The sequence below is a fragment of the Vulpes vulpes genome, chromosome 3, assembly GCF_048418805.1.
Source record: "Vulpes vulpes isolate BD-2025 chromosome 3, VulVul3, whole genome shotgun sequence".
NCBI lineage: Eukaryota > Metazoa > Chordata > Mammalia > Carnivora > Canidae > Vulpes > Vulpes vulpes.
The window spans coordinates 69,510,311-69,517,687 of NC_132782.1; positions in this window are offsets into that span (position 1 = coordinate 69,510,311).

Sequence of the window (7,377 nt, forward strand, 5' to 3'; positions counted from 1 at the left end):
AAAATTGTCAAAGTCATAATTTTTTTTAAAAACTAAAGACTGTATCTCTCATGAACATAGAAGCAAAAATCCTCAACAAAATATGAGCAAATAAAATATAATAATTTATAAAAAATAATTATACACCATGGCAAAGTGGAATTTATCCCAAGCATAAAAGCCTGGCTTAACATTTGAAAATCAATTAATATAATCTATCATATCAACAGGCTAAAGAAAAACAATCACATACTTGTATCAATACATGCAGGAAAAGGACTTGACAAAATCAAACACCCACTCATGATAAGAACTTCAGGATACTGGGAATAGAGGGCAAATTCATCAACTGAATAAATAACATCTATAAAAAACCTACAGCTAACATCATACCTAATAGTGAGAAATTAGCTTTCCCACAAAATCATGAATAGGCAAGGATGTCCCCCCACACACACACCTTTTCAGTATCACATGAAAGTTGTAGCTAATGTAATTGGACAAAAAGGGAACTAAAATGGGGATCTCTGGGTGGCTCGGGTTTAGTGCCTGCCTTCGGCCCAGAGCGTGATCCTGGAGTCCCAGGATTGAATCCCACATCAGGCTCCCTGAGTGAAGCCTGCTTCTCCCTCTGCCTGTGTCTCTGCCTCTCTCTCTCTCTCTCTCTCTCTCTCTCTCTCTCATGAATAAATAAATAATTTTTTTTTAAAAAGGGGAACTAAAAGATAATTGATGAAAGAATAAATAAAACTGTCTTTGTTTGTGGATAACATGACATGTGTTTACAAGATCTACATGAAGACAGTCATAAAACTCTGAAAAAAGAAATAAAAGAACTAAACAAATGGGGAAATTTTCCATTTTCATGTACAGGAAAGCTCAATATTGTAAAGATATCAGTTTTTCCCAGCTTGATCTGGAGATTCAATGTGATCCCCACCAAAATCCCAGCAATTTGTTTTGTAGGTATTGACAAACTTATTCTAAAGTTTCCATGAAAAGTGGAAAGACTCAGAATAGTCAACACAATATTGAAGAGAGCAAGGTCAGAGGAGTGACAATATTCAACTTTCAGAATCTCTATAAAGCTACAGTAATCAAGACAGTGTTGCATTGGCAAAATAGGCAGATCAATAGAACAGAATAGAGAGATCAAAAATAGACCCATATAAATATAGTCAATTAATCTTTGACAAAGCAGCCTAGGCAATATAATGGAAAACAGATGGTCTTTTCAACAAATGGCGCTGGAACAACTGGGAAACCACATGCCAAAAAACAAACAAACAAACAAACAAACCCAGGAATCTAGACATAGACCTTACACTTTTCACAAAAATTAACTCAGAATTAATGATATATCTAAATATAAAATGCAAAACTATAAGACTCCTAGGAGATAATAAGACAAAATCTAGATGACCTTGAGCATAGCGATGACTTTTTTGATACAACACCAAAGACACAATCCATGAAAGAATTTATTAATAAGCTGGACTTCATTAAAATTAAATTTTAAAAAAATTTAGGGTGCCTGGGTGGCTCAGTTGGTTGAAGATCTGACTCTTGGTTTTGGTTCAGGTTGTAATCTGAGGGTCATGGGATTGAGCCCTGCATCAGGCTCTGCTCTCAGTGAGGAGTCTGCTTCTCTCCTTCTCCCTCTGCCCCTCCTCTCCATGTTGGTGCTCTCTTTCTCTCTCAAATAAATAAATAAATCTTTTTTGACAAATTAAAAAAAAATCTTCTTCACTGTGAAAACCATAGTCAACAGAATGAGAAGAAAAGCCACAGGCTGAGGAGATATTTGTAAAAGACAATCTGATAAAGAACTATCATCCAAAATACACAAAGAACTCTTAAAATTCAACAATAAAATGAACAACCAGATTTATAAATGGACAAAAAACCTAGGCACTTCACCAAAGATATACAAATTTCAAACAAGCATTTCTTTAAAGAATTGAAAATTAAAACAATAATAAGATATGACTATACACCTATTAGAATGTCCAGAATCCAGAATACTGATACCACCAAATGCTGGTAAGGATGTGTAGCAACAGGAACTCTCATTCACTGCCGGTGGAAATGCAAAATAATCTAACAACCACACTCCTAGGTATTTTAACCAAATGAGCTGAAAACTTATGTCCACATTTATGTGCACATGGATATTTATAGCATCTTTATTCATAACTGCCAAAACTTGAAAGCAAACGGCAATCAAGATGCCTTCAGTAAGTGAACTGATTAACTATGGTCCATCCAGACAATGAAATATAATTCAGCACTAAAAAGAAATGAGCTATCAAGCCATGAAAAGATGTGGAGGAAATATATAGTACTAAGTGAAAGACCAATCTGAAAAGGCTACATACTGAATGATTCCAGCCCTATTACATTCTGAAAAAGGCAAAACTATGGAGACAGTAAAAAGATAGGTGTCTTCTAGGGGTTAGGGAGGGAGATAAAGATGCCTAAGAGAAGCAAAAAAGATTTTTACAGTAGTGAAAAACCTCCATATGACACTATAATGCTAAATACAGGTCATTCATTATACATTTGTCAAATGTACAATATACAATGTCAAATGTCAAATTATACAATGCCAAGAGTTAATCCTAATGCAAACTATGAACTTTGAGTGATAGTGATGTGTCAGATAGGTTCATCAGTTGTAACAAACATGTCACACTGCTGTGGGATGTTGATGTAAGGGAAGCTATGCGTTTGTAGGGGCTAAGGGCATATCAGAACTCATCATTTTCTGCTCAATTTTGCTGCAAACCTAAACTTTCTCTAAGAATTAAATTATTTTTCTAAGAATTTTGAGGCTATTTGCAAATATGAAGTGGGACAGAGTGAAGTTAGAACCTCCAGTAGGTGCTTGAGCTAACAGCCAAGTTATTAGTACTAAGCAGCTATGTAGAATCAAGTTTATGACAAAAAAAAATGGAAGATGCTGAAAACAGAGATTCCGGATAACAAAGTGCCACAAATTCAGTGGCTTAAAAGGTCTATATTTATTATCTCACACAGGGGAAGGGGTTGCATAAGAATGTGAACACAAAGAGGCAGGGATCATAGAGGCCACACTGGACTCTAGCCACCAGAGAAGCCATGATGGACAGAATCTGAGAAAAGAGAAAACACGCAGCCCTGAGGGATGGGCTGGGGAGGGGGTGACTGAAGTCTTCAGTTCCCCCTTCAGGCTCAGCTGACCCCAGGGTATTTCCTTCCTTGGTTTTCACAAGATTTTCCCTGAGATTTGCAATAAGCAAAGAAAAGCCCAACGCCATTCTTTCTGATGAGCCAGGGTGGGTTTCTGCTTCTTAGAATCCATTTCCATAACTAGAACTGATTGAAACCTTCCTATTGTGGGACAAATGTACTGGTCTTTTCTGAAGTTAACTAGAAAGTATTTATTCCTCATATAGGATGTGTCATATGGCAAATAGTTTGGATTTTGGTTCTACAGCTTCCAAGTGACGCAAACTTGACCATTTTATGTACAGTCTAAGCCTTGGAATTTTTTTCCTGTGAAATTAGAATTAAATATTTGCCTTGCCATAGTACTTTTTCAAAAGACATGAGAACTGGTATGTGCTATAAATGTTTACTTCCTTATTTCTTTCCACTATTTCCCCCCTTTTTTTTAAATTTCCTTCCTTTTTTTCTTCTTCTCCATATAATATTATATTTGTCTTCCAGGACTGCTATAACAAAGTACCAGAGTCTTGGTGGCTTAACAGAAATTTATTGTCTCATAGATCTGGAAGCTGGAAAGTCCAAGATCAAGATGTTAGTAGGATTGCTTCCTTTTGAGGGTTGTGAAGGAAAATATGTTCCAGATCTCTCTTCTTGGGTCATCTTCAAGTTCATATGGTCATTCAGATGGCCATCTTCATGTTCACATGGTATTCTCCTTGTATGTGCCTCTGTGTCCAAGTTTCCCTTTTTATAAGAACACCAGTCATGTTGGACCCCACCTAGTGACTTCTTGTTAATGTAACCAATTACATCTGCAATGACCTAACTTCCAAATGAAGTCATATTCTAAGGTACTAGACATTAGAACTTCAACATATGCATTTTTCAATTCACTGACAATTATGACTCAATTCAATCCATAACAAATATATAAAACATAGAATATGTGGATCATTCTCCTAATTCATCTATTCAATTTGCAAATATGAAAGTCTTACTTGTCTTAAATACACAGCTCTATAACAACTTCTCAGGGCTGAGTAACTATTGGCTAATATTTTCTGAGGTTTGTTTTGTGTACATAGGGCCTTCTGGAATACCCTTTACCTGGTCACTTTTCCAGAGGATAAACAGTGAACTCTATCATCTCTGACAGTATTTCTCAGGATTCTTGTAGTCTCACACAGGTGGATGTATCCTACCAGAAATTATTCTTCCAAATTATTGAACCCCAGAGGAGGAGACCTGCAGAGACTGGCTGGGAGGACAAGGGGAAAAAAAGCTTTCATAATCTCCATATTACAAGGAGTTGCAGTAGCCTGTCGTGTGGTGGTCCTAGAATCCTAAATTAGCTCAGATTTAGGAGGGTTCAGGAGCTGGATCATCCCATGATTCTGTACCTGCTTTTCCAGCTCAAAGACCAGAAACACAGCAAAGGTGAATGGCCAAAACATAGGGACCCAGAGACTGTGAGATGGTCTGAAAGAGAGCCGCTGAGGAAGAACAACAATGGGGAAGATCACTGCCTCTGAAGACCAAACCATAGGAGACATTCCCAGGAAACATGAGAATTGTGGCTTCTGTCTATGACATTTCTTCTTCTTTGGTTTTGTATTTTTGAAATTTATCCTTTAGTTTTGATGACTTAGTCCACCCTGAGATTACACTGTTATTTCCATTCTCCACCATAATTCTGTTTCCTTATCCCAGTTGGAGAATCAAATAGCATATTAATATAATGCATTACATAAGATTTCACCTACAGCATGCAATAAAAGCTATTTTCCAACCTTTCAGCTTGAACTCAAGTAAAGTTAATCTAATTTAATATGTCATTAATAAAAGTCTATGTACCAATAGTTATTTGGGAATGAATATTGGGGGGGAAAGTTTGAAGGTACTTTAAAGGTCGCTTTGATTTAAGATGAGTTCAAGTTTAGCAATGCAATCTCGCTGCATTTACTATACATCTCTGTGATGAATGCAAGACAGGAAAACCAACCTTTATATTTTCTATCTATAATTAATGAGCGGCTTCTAGCAGGGTTGGGGAGAGGAGAGAATTGTGATTACAGGAGACCAGTTCACTTGAGTGGTGTCAAGTCTCCTAGAGGCCACTTTAAACCCGCCTGGGTCTCAGCATTCTCACTTTTGCATTATGGGGTTTCACAGTCTTTAATTTTTTTTTTTGTCATGATAGTGTGAAACTTGATTAGAAAGAAGACAGAAGAGACTAATGATAAGATTACGGTTTATATCACTAAAGCCAATCACAAAGCATGAATGCCACCACTCACAGTAGTGTGGGGTTTCCAAGGAAGTACTGGGAATAGGGGGTTGCCAGCATCATCCTCATGCCCTTCTCTGACTCTTCAGAGCAGGATTCCCCAATGGTCTCTTCCCACACACCAAGTCCACCCCAGGGGGCAGTCATAGTGGGAAATTCCAAGAAGTACTCTTAGCCTTACTGGGCAGCCAAAATGCAGCCTTGCCTCCTATCAGATGAAGCCCAAGATCTGGGGGCTGCTGACTCTCATCCCTCTTTCTTCATCCTTCATGATCACTTGAGAGTGGCTTCCAAGAGACTGAAGACATCTGCACTTCCATTCAAGCTTCGCAGGGAAAGTGCCATGCTGCATGGGAAGCAGGAGGTCATCCATATGACATGTCTTCCATCCCTAACTTGACACTCCACTTCCTGAATCCAGCTCACCTGGAGACTATGCCAAGCCTCCTGACAGAGAAAGTCCTATTCCTAAACCTCCATCCACTGACAAGGGCCTAGTTTGGGAAGCACAGGCTAGTTGGAACTGCAACTCTGCCTGTGAGCACTGCCCACCACATTGACTTTGCTACTTGTCCTGCACTGCCTGCCAGAATGAATTCTGTTGCTCCCTTTGACTGACATCCCAAGGAAAAGATGTGTCTTCTCCATCCCTGATCTCTCCTTCACACTGGACATCACACAATTGACACAGTTCCATCCTTTAATAAAAGAATCCAAACAAACACAACTTAACACAATTTATTTCATCTGGGATAGTTGTTTTCAGCATTTTGGTCAGGGGTGCCAACACTGACTATGAGCCTGATTTTTTTTTTTTTTTTTTTTTTTTTTTTTTTTTTTGGTGTTGATGCCTATGCCCCACCTCCCAGATGTTAGATGTCATTGGTCTTGGTGGGACTGGAGTATTGGCATTTTTGCTGTGAATTGCAGCTATAAGTAAGAACAACTGAGTAGTGAATTAACTAGTTCAACTCTTTCTAATCCTCTGGCCCCCTCATGAGCCCTGTGTTAGAAGGGCCCCTTCCAGCACCCCTCTAGTTTTTGTTCACTAGATCACTTGCTCCCAAATGATAAACTTATATGTTAAGGGTACATGCTTCCTGTTCCCCACACCTGCTCCCCAGAGTGAAGCAACACAAGAAGGAGAAAAAATATGAATAATAAAGAAAGGACAGTGCTCCCTATTAAAGTAACTGACCAGATCACTAGAGCAATCAGAATGACCAAAGCAATGTTTCAGAACTAGCTTTATGCCAAGAAAACTGCAGTAAGAAATTCATGAAGCTTGGAAAGGGGTCTTGTGAGGCCCCTTTGTCTATGGCCATTCTGCACCGATGAAGATAAGCCTAACTCTGCTGATTTCCAGAGGAAGACCCCACAAGAAATTCCAACTAAGTGGCTCCAGAGTATCACATTGCTGCTGCCTAGAAATTCCTCCACTTGAGACCCTCTCCCCAGGCTGTGGTGCTGTTTCTTGCTGAGAGAGAAAGAGACCAGCCCTAATCCCCAATCACTTTACAGCCAGCAGCAATACACCTCCAGGTAGACAAAGTGTATTTTACTTTAGTTTTCTTCATATTAATAAAATATTGCCATATTAAAAAGTTTGTTCCATTACAATGCATGATTTCAAGGCTTTACGTTAGAAAATGGCATGAGCTAATACAACATCTGATATTATAAATAACACCTAGAAACAACTAAAAACAAAGCACAAAGAACAAAGAAATGATAGTCCAGCCCAAAGACTCCACACTTCTATCATGTTGATGTTTTAGTTTCCATTAGTGAGAAATATATATATATATATATATATATATATATATATATATATATGATTATTTGATTGATTTGGCCTTTATTAAAATTAAAAGAAACCCCAATGTTGATTTCCTGGTTTT